General features: G+C 41.6%; 1 long non-coding RNA gene across 1 annotated transcript; it reads left to right on the forward strand.

Annotated features, from left to right (window-relative positions):
- The first annotated feature begins 11,272 nt into the window (after positions 1-11,272).
- On the forward strand, positions 11,273-12,303 carry LOC117822127. The gene is made up of 2 exons (XR_004633129.1): positions 11,273-11,422; positions 11,722-12,303. It is a non-coding gene; the product is annotated as an uncharacterized LOC117822127 (long non-coding RNA).
- Positions 12,304-14,152: the final 1,849 nt, after the last annotated feature.

Genomic DNA, 14,152 nt, shown 5'->3' on the forward strand with positions numbered 1-14,152 from the left:
TAGAGGGAGATGAAGATAGAGAGAGAGATGATAGTGGTGAGATGGATAGTAGTAGTTGAATTCACAGAGACTTGTGTTACTCCCCTCCACTGGTCCTTTGTTGTCTTAAATTGAGGAGTCTTACCATCAGACCTGCACTTCACAAGATTCTACACCACTGTTTTCTTTAAATGCATGATTAAGTCCTATTGAAGGAGGAAAGCTCTTATAATATGGCCCTGCTAGACTCATCTTCCTTACAATGTATCCAGCATTGAAGCATGCTTGCATCTTTGAGCACCATCTTCAGGGTTATATACTGTGGCATCTTTCTCTGCATTTTACAACGATATATTTTGCTCACACCAAATCTAGGTATTCTGCCCCAGCTATCTCAGCTTGGCAGTTAGATAACAGTTTCCCAAGAAAAACTCTGATTCGGGATTTTCCGTTTGTAGCTTTACTCAGAAGAACTGTAAAACTGGACACACAAGAAACCATCCAAATGTTACATCTCTCTCATGTGGTGACAACGATATAGCGACACGAAGCGCTAGCTTGACGCTAACATACATGGGAAATTGCACTGACATGCTAGTGGTTAGCATATATAGATTTCAATGTCCGCGGTTTTAAAACAGACTTTTAACCTTTATCACAAATACTCTGAAACAATGAAAACTGAACTAAAAGCACTGCATATGAAAATACTTACAGGCAAATGTTTTCCAAACGCGATAGAAGAAGGATTACGTCCATATCATAGACTGTAAACAAAACGGTCCGTACCCATGGCAACATAACTACGGCAAGACCAAGGATTCAAAATAACTCAAAGCTTTGCTATTACAGCTTTTAGACACTAGATGTCATAGTTTGGTCAAAAACATAACAAGGCAATACACTAGGACACAACCAGACTGTATAAAATATGGACGTAGTATCCGTGACGTCACCCATCTGTTTCTCAAGTGCTGTTTTGAAGCCAATCGAAGGTGGAAGTCTTATTGGATATGCTGAAGTCAACTTAACTTCTGCCAAGCTAGTGTGACGTAAAGAGGCGGGCTTTGAGCCTCCTGGCCAACAGCTACAGAGTTCACGCCAGTCAATCAAGTCAGCTGCGCCTCTCATCATGGAAAATTCGTAACCTTAATATCTTCGATAGAGAAATGAGCTATTCAGACTAAACTTGTTTTTTGAACCAGGCTGTAAACATGTTTATTTCTGCTGTAAAGATCAGCTTTTTTGAATGGGTGTGTATGTGGTTTCCTGTACTTCCGGAGTCAGCCTCAAGCAGATCCTCAATGAACTGCAGTTTGTTACACTTCCACATTTGCTTTAATTCTCGTGGCCAGAGGTTGCCGTTTTAGGGCTTCACTACGTTAAACTACGCTACCCATAACCCTCTACATGTCCCTTATGTCTGAAAGGATGTGTTAGTCACCCAAAGACGGTAATAAAGTATTAACATGAACTGAAAAACTCAGAGTCTTAAGGACACTCTGGAGTCAAGTGCTGTGGTGCTGCACATCAAGGCGGAGGGATACCTTGGTTAGATTACTAATCCCGGCCCTATTATATGCCTAATCTCTCCTCTCTGCAACTCAGCATGGATCAGCTCCCTCACACATATTTCCAAACAGCCTGTCTATCAACACATGTCAGTTATCCTGGTGATGCTGTCAACACCTGTCAGTCGCCCTGGTTAGTGAGCCGCTGTCCTGTCTGTCACTGCTGTTTGCTCAGCCATGGGGATCAGGGTAAGTGTTTACAGGCCCCATCGGGTTGAAAGAGACCATGACCTTTGACCTTTGATTTTGTGTGTTTGAGGGTGTCTGTGTGTTTGTGGTTTCCCCTCTGTGTTTGTTAACCTGTTTGTCTCTGCATGTATCTGTCTGCCTGGTTTCCGGGCGGGTCGGTGTACTTCATGTTTTCTCTGGGTGTTTTTCTGGTAATTATACTCTCATTCTGAGTCACTGCAGCAGAACCTGGTCTGAGTTGGCATTGATGCATATAAACTTTAAATGGGTCATTGTATTTTGTGTTCTCACCTTCTATAAGAGACGCCTGAAACCTTTTTGCTCTCAGGTTTTTGTTGCTACATGATCTGCTTGCGGTGAATGCTGCACGTGTCGTCTTGTTATTTTTATGACTGGGATTGCAGTGTTGTAGGTACACTTTCATAATGTGCGTGTACGATACTTGTGGGTGTGTGTGTGTGTTTAGTTGGTCTGTTATTTGATTATTCTTGGCTCACAGACAGACCCAGGCATCAGTAGCCTGCAGCTACTCTGAACATGTCTGCATCCCTTCTGTTGTTTGGTTATAATGATTGGTTACAGTGGTTTCTAAGATGTTCAAGGGTACAAATAAATTATAATTATTCAACTCACTATTATACATCTGTACTGCTCAACTACATTTTAATACTTCTTTCAATTGCCCTGTTTGGACCGCATGCTTTGCAAGAGACTGTGCATGGGGTTGCTATTGTGGAAGGAACCCTGATATGGTAATGCAAAAGCTCAACACAACCATTGATTGTTTTTTGTAAAGATTTGATATCTTCTGCTAAATCTTAAATCTCTAATGCCTTATTTCTTGCCTGTTAGCTAGTTAGCAGCCTGTTAGCTAAGCTAGCACACTGTCATGCAGTGTCTCTGAAATACACTGCAAAATATTTTTTTTTTGTACTTGACGCAAGTCTTGACTGAAATTGTACCAAGTTGGAGTTTTGCAGGCATGGAGATATCACCAGTGGTGGACAGTAACAAGGTAATTGTACATGAGTACATGTTCTGAGTATCTGTACTTTACTTGAGTATTATTTCTTGGGGGAACTTATTACTTTTACTCCATTTGAAAGACAAATATCATACTTTTGACTCCACTACATTTCTATCAATGCTCTAGTTACTAGTGTTGCCAACTTAGCAACTTTGTCACTATATTTAGCGAGTTTTCAGACCCCTCTAGCGACTCTTTTTCAAAAAAGCGACTAGCGACAAATCTAGCGACTTTCTCTGGTGTGTTAACCAGGCCTTTTGAGACTGACGTGAAAGCATGTGTCGTTCTTACTCTACTCTACGAGCAGTGGATACTGCTGAGTCCCTCCTAGTCCCCTCCTCCAGAGCAAGAGGCGTTCACCCCTCAGCATCCAGACTGCAAAGGTATCACACCGCTGGCTGATCCCACCTACTGTTCCCTTTTTGCTCCATTTAGATAATTAATGTAAATTGTATACAATAAACATGTAGAAAATGTCATGTTTTACTTTGATTTGTTGTAGGCTCCTAAGTGTAGTTATAAACATATTTAGGGTGTTTTTTAACCTCTTTTTGTCTCTCCCTCAACGTTACTTATTTCTTTCTACAGCGACCATTACAATTCAAATTATTCAAATTAAATGATGACATAATTCAGCAACTTCTAGGACAGCCAATAGCTACTTAGGAGTTGGCAACACTGCTAATTACTCACTACTTTATCTTTGAAGTCAGCTGATGAGTTTTCTTTTCTGAGATCAGACCCCAAAGACCGTAAACTGTTGTTGTTCTTGTGTTTGGTTTATCTCAGTGGTGTAGCCGTACCTGGGTTGAGCGTAGATCAAATGTTATTCAGATCAGTGCGTTCATTTAGTCGTGGTGATGATGGCCAGGACTCAAGTGGCAACCTCCAGTCTAAAAATATGAGTCCAATGTGGAGGTGTTAAAAACTGCAGTTCATCGAGTGTCCACTAGAGGCTGGCTCCTGAAGCATAGTAAACCACATACACACCCATCAAAAGAAGCCAATCTCTACAGCAGAAATAAACACGTTTACAGCCTGGTACAAAAGACGCGTGTACACTGTAAACCCGAACAGTACTACTAACTCATAAGCTTTATGGGTATATAAATCAAAACCAGCTATTAAGTAAACCCAACATGTAACTACTAAGTTGTCTTAACGATTAATACTATTTTAGTTATATGTTGATCAAAGTTTCTGAGTGAATATCGCTAATTAAATTATAACTTCTGAGTGAGCAGTCACGCAGCGTCTGACTTCATGACGTTGCGCCTCTCTGATTGGACTGAAGTTCCCAGAAAAATGTATCCAACATGGCGGACACTGCAAGCGACGGTACATCTATGGACGGCACTCGCATGGAGACCCCTGTAAGTTCATAAAAAGTTTCTAAAAACTTCTTTCCTTGTCGTATAGTTGTAAGGTTATCACAAAGAACAGTTTTCATCTTTAGACCGCGCTGGTTTTACGAGTGGAATGCGACACTTACGTTACTCGGTGCTTCGCGCACATTTTTGAATTGCCATCTGTGACGGTTAGCGATATTTTGTGTAAGTTAGTTAAAGTCAAAGCAGTATAATGTTACTTTCATAATATTAAAGTTAGTTGATAACTCTTTTCATTGTGTTGCTGCTGTGTTTGTTAGCACTCTGATTTGGTACATGTGACGTTATGCATGTACCGTCATGTAGCGTATCCACATGAAGTGAAGGCCAGTACACAGACATGATGTCTGAATGATGCTTATTTAACGTTAACGTTAGCTAATACAATCTGCAAACTTGTATTACACTATCCCACCTCTACAAGTGTTCTTTCCTGGATGCGGAGCACTGAGCCTCCTCATTGGAATCAAGGTAACTTTAACTGATACTTTCATTTATTTGTAGCAGTTTTTCAGTACCTGTACAAAAAAAATCTACATGAAATGTTGTCATAATATTTGTGGATTTCAAGTTAGGAACTGAGTGAGGTCAAGTAACATCGTTTCTATGTTGCCAGACAATTATTTAAAAAATTAGGAAGACTGGAGGTAAAGATGGTATCGGATTACATCATATCAAAACAAAAGCTAGCTAAGACCCTAGCTCTGTTGTGAAACCTGATGCCATGATTTTTGCACTCTTGACCATAAAGTGACATTTTGCATTTAAAAAAAAAAATAGTAGTTCATTTGATCAGGCAACTTGAGAATGAGACCCTGTGTCTCAATAAAATGAACTGTATAAATAAAGGTAAAATAGCTATGGTAGTTCAGGCTTCCAACTCTCCTGGAACATCTTTAAAAAATCATTTAATGTTTAGATTTAGGAAAAAGAAGAACTAAGAGGGGAAACTCTGATTGTTAATTGCATCACTCTGGTAAGGAAAGATGGATGTAATGCTGCTGTGTCTTAGTGTCCTGCATGTCCCAGCTAGTCAACCAACAAACACTTGTAGCTGTATTAATAGTAAAAGCAGCAGTAGTGGTTATGTGAGTGCTACTAAAAGCATTATCTTGTAAACCCTGCCTTTGCCAAATGTTTTTATTTTTTTCTGTTCATAACTAAACAAATCATCATCTCTTCAAAATAAAATCTGGTTTTGTCTTCTTTTGTGTGCATGTGTAGACCTACATAGTCACCTGACTCAGAGCAAATTTATTGGTAAGTTACTTTAACATTTTTTTATTATTTATTTTGTATCAAATAATGTAATTTTGATTAGTTTGTAAATATTTTGACTGCATAATTTGCTTCATATTGCTTATTTAATCTGTTCCCACAGGATCAATTATTGAGAACGCTGAACAGCAGTGACTTTTCTACGGTAATCCAAGCAGTGATTTAAACTCACACATTTACGCTAACTGAATTACTTCATGCAGCCCAAGGATTTTCATTGAAACTGTAGGGCTTAAGTAATGATTCAATGGAGTGGAAGTGCAAGTTGTGTGCTGTCTCCTTAGACACTCGGGCGCAGTTATTTAGGCACTACCGTTTGAAGCATTGCCTTTATTCAAGAGTTAGCCCATTGCCATGTCTGTATGACTGTTGCATTTGTACATTTCAATCATTTAATGCATTGAAAATTCATTTATCAAGATTTCACAAAGAGACATGTAGAACAAGCTCAAGTGAAGGAGCACAAGCAGGGCGTGCACTTTTTTACCTGTCCCTTGTGTGACTTTAAACTGCCTTTCTCAGAGGCAAGCCTGTTCAGTCATTAAAGGGACATTTAAAAAACCATGAGCCAGTATCATGCCCATTCAGGGACTGTTGCTACTGCACAAATGTGTATTCATCATTTAATGCACACAAAAGAAGGATACATGCAGGTAGTTTAGACATCTGTGATGACATTTTGTCAACAGAAAATGATAGTGCCCCAGTTCCAAGCACTGCTAACCTTGATTGCGAGGATCCTGCGCTGTGCCAGCATGACAACACATTTCTTTTTTCTGAGGCTGACAGTGGGTATGACACCAGCCTGTGCAAAAGGTCGCACTGAATAGCATCTGCAACCCTTTATTTTGAAGGATCAAAAGGATGCTCAATATTATATCTGCAGATGACTTTTATTTTGAAGGGACAAAAACAGAATCCACAGAGGCCCACCTGCACATCCCCTCAGTCAGTGATGCAGCCGATCAGAGGAGACGTCTCTTTTCTCCTCACCTTCATCCTATTCCCTTCCCATCCCTTTTCACAGTTTTGAGTGCGTCCATAAGATTAAACCACCACACACACCTTCACTTTCCTATTCACCGTCATAAGTAAAAATCAATGTCAAAGAAAATAAAAGGAGTGGAAACCAAAAGAGAGTGTGTCACCATCGAATATCTTTTCATCCACAACATCCATGTTCTGACCGGACAAACTGTGACGATTGCAACCCTACAGATAAAATCACCAGCAAGTAGTTCATCTCCCTGAGGTCTCAAGTGTGGCATCTGGTACACCACTGCCTCTTTTACACAGCCAGTTAAGAGCACAGTTACACCATCATTTGTCCTCCTTGTTTCTGAAGATGCAAACTATTGTTCATGTTTCTGACATGGCATCTCAGGAAATAGTTGATAACCTCACTCAGATATTTTCCTTGTCTCAACCTCTTATCAAAGATACTATAAAAGAGATACTAGAGAACCATCACGTTTCTCCCACTGAAGCTGTCCTGAATTATTTGGTGAAAGCTGTTATGGACATAAATACTTTTGTCAGTGCCACAGCTAAAGGTAAAGAGTTGTCTTTCGAAGAAAGGCATTTATTGAGAAAAATGACCCCGTGGTAAAGCCAGTGGAGTATGAGTTAGAGCCTGGGCGTACAGTAGTTTATGTTCCTCTACTCCAGATGATCCAGGAGCTGTTCAAAAACACTGAAATCCTTGACAGAATTAAGGAAACCAAGATCTCAAATATGGGCTATTACACGAGACATCAAGATGGCTCATATTTCCAAGAGAATGATTTGTTGTCCTCTTCAGAGCTGTCGCTGCCACTGCTTTTGTACATTGACGACCTTGAAGTTGCAAATCCACTGGGCACCTCACGAAAAATTCATTAACTATGCTCAGTATACTGGGTGATTGCTGATCTTCCTAGTAAATACAGATCAGCTAGCAGCACTTTGTAAGGTACCTGATATTCAGAAGTGCGGCTATAAAAGCGCACTTGGTCCTTTGTTACATGATCTTTGCATTCTGGAACAAGATGGTATTTTGATTGAGAGCCTTGATCGGGCAGTTTGGGGCACTGTTTTATGTGTTGTGTCTGACAATCTGGCAGCCCATGCATTAGCAGGATACATTTGTAGATTCTGCAAAGCTACTAGAGACCAAACTCAGTCTCATGATTCTGGAGTTGGCAAATTTAGTCTAAGAACAAAAGCCAGTCATGACCGTGTTGTGCAGGATGTTTTGCAAGGGGATAATCAAAGTCAGTTTGGTGTCAAAGGGGACTGTATCTTGAGAGAGAGGTTGCAGTACTTTCATACAACCACTGGTTTTCCACCTGATGTCCTGCATGATCTCTTTGAGGGCATAGTGCCTGTGGAGATGGCCCTGTGCATTGAGAAGATGATTCGACTCAAATATTTCACCCTTGAGTATTTGAACAGGAAAATAATTTCATTCCCATACCAACGCACAGACAAGAGCGACAAGCCAAAGCCTATTGCAAAGAACTTTGCTGGGAAGAAGACCATTGGTGGCAATGGGCATGAAAATAGCACATTGTTGAGACTACTACCATTAATGATTGGTACTGCAGTTCCCGAGGGAGACGGTGCTTGGACTGTATTGATGGATTTAAAAAAGATTGTGGAGCTGGTGCTGTCTCCAACATTTGATGAGGAATCTATCCAGTATTTGCAGGCTAAGATACAGGATCACAAACAAATACTCCAGGAGCTATTCCCTGAGTTCAGACTGCTCCCTAAGCATCACTATGTTGAGCATGACCCAGAGCTCATACGTTGTTTTGGGCCTCTTGTCCATTTGTTGACTATGAGATTTGAGGGAAAACACCACTTTTTCAAGCGTGTAGTACATGACACACAAAACTTTAAGAATGTGTTAAAAACCCTGGCAACAAGACACCAGCACATGGTAGCATACCACCTCAGTACACCATCATTCTTCAGACCACATCAGCAGACATCAAATGTCTCTTCTGTCTTTGTTTCAGTGCTTCCTGAGGTCGCAAAAGAACACATTTAAAAAAAAACAGACAGCAACATGATTTACCACATATCAAAGATCATTATTGATGGCAGTACTTATGATGTTGGGATGTTTGTATCTGTGGGACAGGAGGGGGGACTGCCTCAGTTTACCAGAATTGAACAGATCCTCCTTGTTAGCAACGATGTCACATTTCTTTGCCAAGAACACAAATCTTGCTACATTGAACACCTGACATCATATGAACTTTTCCCTGGGAATATGGCTGTCCACAGCATATCAGAGTTCAATGACACCTCACTCCTCTCTGCATACAATGTTGAAGGAAAACTGCTCTTGACGACCAAACGATTCATACTGCTACACTGAGAATAGACTTACAACTTGTGTTTTTTTTTAATACAAGTTTTCTAACACAAGGGTAATGGTTTCATTCTCAGGTCTTTATACTAGGACTGACAATAGTTAAAGGATAATAAGTTGTCGTATACGCATTGAAACAAGTAAATATGTCTGTTTTCCATTTAAATCTTTCATTTTGGTTTTGTTCATCAGATGACATCAAGAGGATTAGCTATAACATCAAGAGGATCAGACCCTACCTGACAGAACACGCAACACAGCTCCTGGTTCAAGCTCTTGTAATGTCACGCATTGACTACTGCAACTCTCTACTGGCAGGCCTCCCTGCATTCACAGTTAAACCTCTGCAAATGATCCAGAACGCAGCAGCACGTCTGGTCTTCAACCAGCCTAAGACAGCTCATGTCACTCCCCTGCTCATGCAGCTCACATCAGATACAAAACTCTAATCATGACTTACAAAGCAGGAACCAAAACCGCTCCAGTTTACCTGGAACCCCTCATCCAGGTCTACTGCCCTTCTCGCCCGCTACGCTCAGCCTCTGAAAAGTGCCTAGTGCTTCCAGCACACAAGGCCTCAAAATCACTAGCTGGACTCTTCTCTTCTGTTGCCCCTAAATGGTGGAATGAATTGGCCAACTCCATTCAATCTGCAGAGTCCCTCTCTACTTTCAAAAGACAGCTAAAGACCCAGCTCTTTAGGAAGCACTATGCACTTAGCTAGACTGTTCTCCACTGTTGTCCCCAGTAGCAGATCATGTCTTCCAGCTACAGTTGACTCACACTGTCCTGCTCTACTCTGGGAATCTGTGATCAGCTCTTGAGTGACCCAGCACTTGGTGCTTTGGTCATTATTGTGGTGATGTTAATTGTTGATGATGATAATGGAAGGTCATAAATTGGTTGGTTGCTTCATTGTAGATGTTCCTTATTTCAAGAAAAAAAAAAAATTCCTTACTTATTTTTGTGCATTGCCTTTACACTGCTTGGCAGTACCTGCACCCAAATGGACTTGAAGCACTTTGTTACTCTTACTGATCTTGTTTCCTCTTGTCTAGATCTTTGCTTGTGTTGTTCTTGTTCTCGTATGTACGTCGCTTTTGATAAAAGCGTCTGCTAAATGACATTGTAACATTGTAACATGATGGCAGCATCCCAGAAATTCCTGCTGTGTGTTTACATTGCCACAGATATTGCAGTGAAGGTATCTCTGGTTGAGCGGCCAGAGTCAGTTGAAGAGCTAATCAAAATACTCAGAGAGAAAGTCAAGCCAAAACTGGATTTTGAGTTTACGCTCCAGTATGAGGATCCCGACTTTGGGGGACAACTCAGCTGTCTAGATGATATTCAAGAATTACCAGAGAAGGACACATTAAGAATAGTCAGATCAGACAGTGACACCAGCTCTACTTCAACTTCTGATACGAAGATCCTGCCAGTCAGCCAGCGTCAGAAGAAATGGCCAGACATTTTTCCTGTGCCTACTTTTTCACATGATCAATCAATCAATCAATCTTTATTTGTGTAGCGCCAAATCACAACAAACGTTATCTCAAGACTCTTTTACAAACATAGGAGGTCTAGACCACTCTATATCAAATTATGAACAGAGACCCAACACCAAGACAGGATAAGACTCAGTCTGACCCCACCTTAATCCACCATGAGCATTGCACATTGCAGTATTTAGGTAGTTACAGCGGCGAGGAAAAACGTCCTTTTAACAGGCAGAAACCTCGAGCAGAACCAGACTCATGTTAGACAGCCATCATGCCTCGACCAAGTTGGGTCTGGAAAGAGGGATAGAGGGGAGTAAGAGAGAGAGGTGATAGTGATGAGACGACTAGTAGCTGTTGCCGCTGGAGTCCAGCACGTCCGTATCAGCTGGAGTCTGGAACGTCCACAGCAGGAGGACGTCTACGGCAGTTCAGAGGAATCTACGAGACAAGGGAGCTCAGGGAGTTAGTGGAAGAGTAAGTCTTCATCTTCATGAACTTACAGCAGCTGTGATGTCCGTTATGAATATATATATATATATGAAGTAGAGCATGTACTTGAGGATGGAAGCAATGCATTTGAGACATCTGGAAAGGCACTTAAACTAAATCACAACATCTTGGAGAGCATGGCTGCAGTGATGCACACCTTCAAACCTTACCCAAGTGATAGGGATGTGGCTATTGCAGCTGAAGCTCTCGTAACAGCTCATCCACGTCTTAAAGAGCCTGGAAGTGTGAGCGGATGGTATGGATGGAAGATAAGCCTCAAATTTAAGATGGGTAATTATCGAACAAAGTTGGCAAGGTCTGGATGTGCCGAGGTGTCTGTCAACGCAGGAAGAAGGAGCATAAACAACCCTGACAGAGAGCGCCCCCACGCAAACATAAAAAGAGCCAGACGAGCTGAAGTGAACTACCTTCCAAACTTTCCCAGAGGTGAAAACCAGGCCAGTCTGGAAGAAGTGAGACAGCAGATTATGCATGAAGTTGTAAAGAGTGAGAGCAACCTACTGTTGATAGAGAAGCTCATGCAGATGACCTTTGCCCTTCGTCGCCAGGAGATTGTTCAGTAAGACCCATTGGTCAAGGACTTCTTAGAGAGATGGCCAGCCCTTAAGATGGAATCACAGGTAAAACACACTCACAATGTTTATTTTTTCTGCCCATCTTCACACATCTTCCTCAGATTCTCCTCTTTTTATTCTGACTGTACTATCTCACCTTTTCTTTTAGGGCCCTCTGGTAATAACCACCCTTTTGTGAACAATGATTACCTTTTAACCAGATAATTACATCACTCTTATTATGAGTGGTACACTGTTGTCTGAGGCCCTTTTTGATGTCAGAGTTGCAGCTTTTCGTTCACCTGACATTTCAAATCCATTCTGGGTCTATATGCACTTAATTGTATGTTTTTGTGGTTTTGTAGGTGTGTGCTGAGTTCCACCGTATCACTAACGTCAACCTACGGAACCAGTTCTATAGTGAGCTTGACAGACACCCACCTCAACTACTGGCCTTGTACAGACAGAAAGCAGGACGCACTGGCAAAACATCAGAGGCACTGCGTGACCTCCTGAGGACTTATGATCTGCAGGTGAGTTAAAAATGAAGAAACTCCCATTATATTAGAGAGAAGGCAGAAATCTCTACGGCTGATTACAGTCATGGCCAAAAGTTTTGAGAATGACACAACTATTAATTTTCACAAAGTCTGCTGTTTCAGTTTTTATAATGGCAATACGAAAATGTGGGAATTATAAAATGTGGTTAATATTGGTGACACAAAGTCAGGAACAGGGTAAGTTGTCTAAGCTAATTGGAGAGCAGAATAAATAATTTATGAACACCTCCAGATGGTTTGGTCCAGGAGGCCAATAAGTGCCACAGTATAAAAGGTGCCAGTTACAATCTGTCTGTGTTCGTTGTTGGTTGGTGTTTGATGTCGCTGTGGCTGTTTGTTTAATAAACCAGTGTGTGGTACACCTGAACCACCGCCTGTGATTTTGTTCATCATGCCTGCTGTATCATCCAGCCGCTAAAGGGTCATTCTAACAGAGAGGACTAATAATTTGGTTCATCCCAGCTTTAATGAATCACTCAAGCACACACTCACTCATTCACTCACACACACTCACACAGTGGATCAATTACTTTAAAATACCTATATGACATCTATATAAAATAAACCTGTACAATACCTACCTCTATATACTTACCTTAAATACCTGTTTAATATTTACCTGTGAAAAATACAGTACATACCAATACACTTACCTGTTAGATGTTGGCCTGTGGACTAGTCACTTGTAAAAATACCTACCTATATACTTACCTATAATATGGTGCATTTGCCTAGTTCCATTGAGCTAACCTTACAATTGAACCCTTTATGCATTTTCCAGGCGGCGGAGTCAGACGAGCCAGACCACACCAACACACCGGTTGCTATCATCACCGAGGTCACCAACAGCATCGACAGTCAAATGTACGTCAGTCCTGTGAGTACTTGTGTTGTAGTAGAAGATGAAGTGGTGCTAGGCAACATCCCCAGGTTGGGTGATGCATATGCTTTTGTCTTTGGAATGATGTATGCTTTGAATTTAAATTATCCCAAGAAACTCATGCACACCTTTACCTTTAGTTAAAAGGTACTGATGGAACTTGAGGATGGCAAACCACTAAAACCCTGCCTACTTAATCTAAAAAATTACCTGTTGCTGGAGGATTAGAAAAAGTTGCTATGTGGTAGCTGCACGAGTGCACGATTGAAGTGCCCAGTGTCATAAGTGCCCAGTGTCTGCCTGTTTGGCAGATTATTTCTTGCCCATGCTATCTCAGTTTCTTTACCATGTTTGTACTGTTGTTTGCATGTTTACATATGTGAAATGTACCTTCTTGGCCTGGGCGTGCTGATCCCCGGTGGCATAGACTGGCTGTTGGGAGCTGTGGGTCATGACCGAAAGGATAAGATCGCGGATGCAAGCGGCTGAAATGAGTTTCCTGCGAAGGGTGTCTGGGCTCGGCCTTAGAGATAGGGTCAGGAGCTCGGACATCCGGAGTAGAGCCGCTGCTCCTCCGCGTCGAAAGGAGTCAGCTGAGGTGGTTCGGGCATCTGATAAGGATGCCTCCCGGACGCCTCCCTTTAGAGGTGTTCCGGGCACGTCCAACTGGGAGAAGGCCCCGGGGTAGACCCAGAACGCGGTGGAGGGATTATATCTCCCGGCTGGTCTGGGAACGCCTCGGGATTCCCCAGGAGGAGCTGGAAAGTGTCGCCGGGGAGAGGGATGTCTGGGTCAATTTGCTTGGACTGCTACCCCCGCGACCCGACCCCGGATAAGCGGAAGAAAATGGATGGATGGATGGATGGACCTTCTTACTAAAATAAATGTTTTATGTATTATTTTAGGTTTTTTAGATCTTTTACCTAGGGGAAAAACTTGACTCCTTTGATTTCTTGTTTTATAAAGTCATTTTTTCATTCATTTGCTCGCTTTATTTTTTTTTATGTTTTCAATTTAATTTGCAGTTTGATGGCCTTGGTTTTAAGATCATTTTTATTTGCTGTTTTAAAATGTCAGGCCATACATTTAACATGAAGCACTTTAAGAAGCTGAGTTCCTGACTGAGTGGTTTCTAACACATCAATTTTGAAGATATTGAGATTAAGAGTCTTCCAATGAGAGGTACAGCTGAAGTGATTGACAGGCAGGAACACTGTAGCTGATGGCTTGGAGGCTCAAAGCCCACCTCTTTACGTCAGAATCGCTCAACAGAAGCAATATGGCTGCCGCCGCCGATTTGCCTCAAAACAACGCTTCAGAAACAGATGGGTGATGTCACGGATACTACGTCCATTA

This window comes from Notolabrus celidotus, chromosome 11 (genome assembly GCF_009762535.1).
Source record: "Notolabrus celidotus isolate fNotCel1 chromosome 11, fNotCel1.pri, whole genome shotgun sequence".
NCBI classification, from domain to species: domain Eukaryota; kingdom Metazoa; phylum Chordata; class Actinopteri; order Labriformes; family Labridae; genus Notolabrus; species Notolabrus celidotus.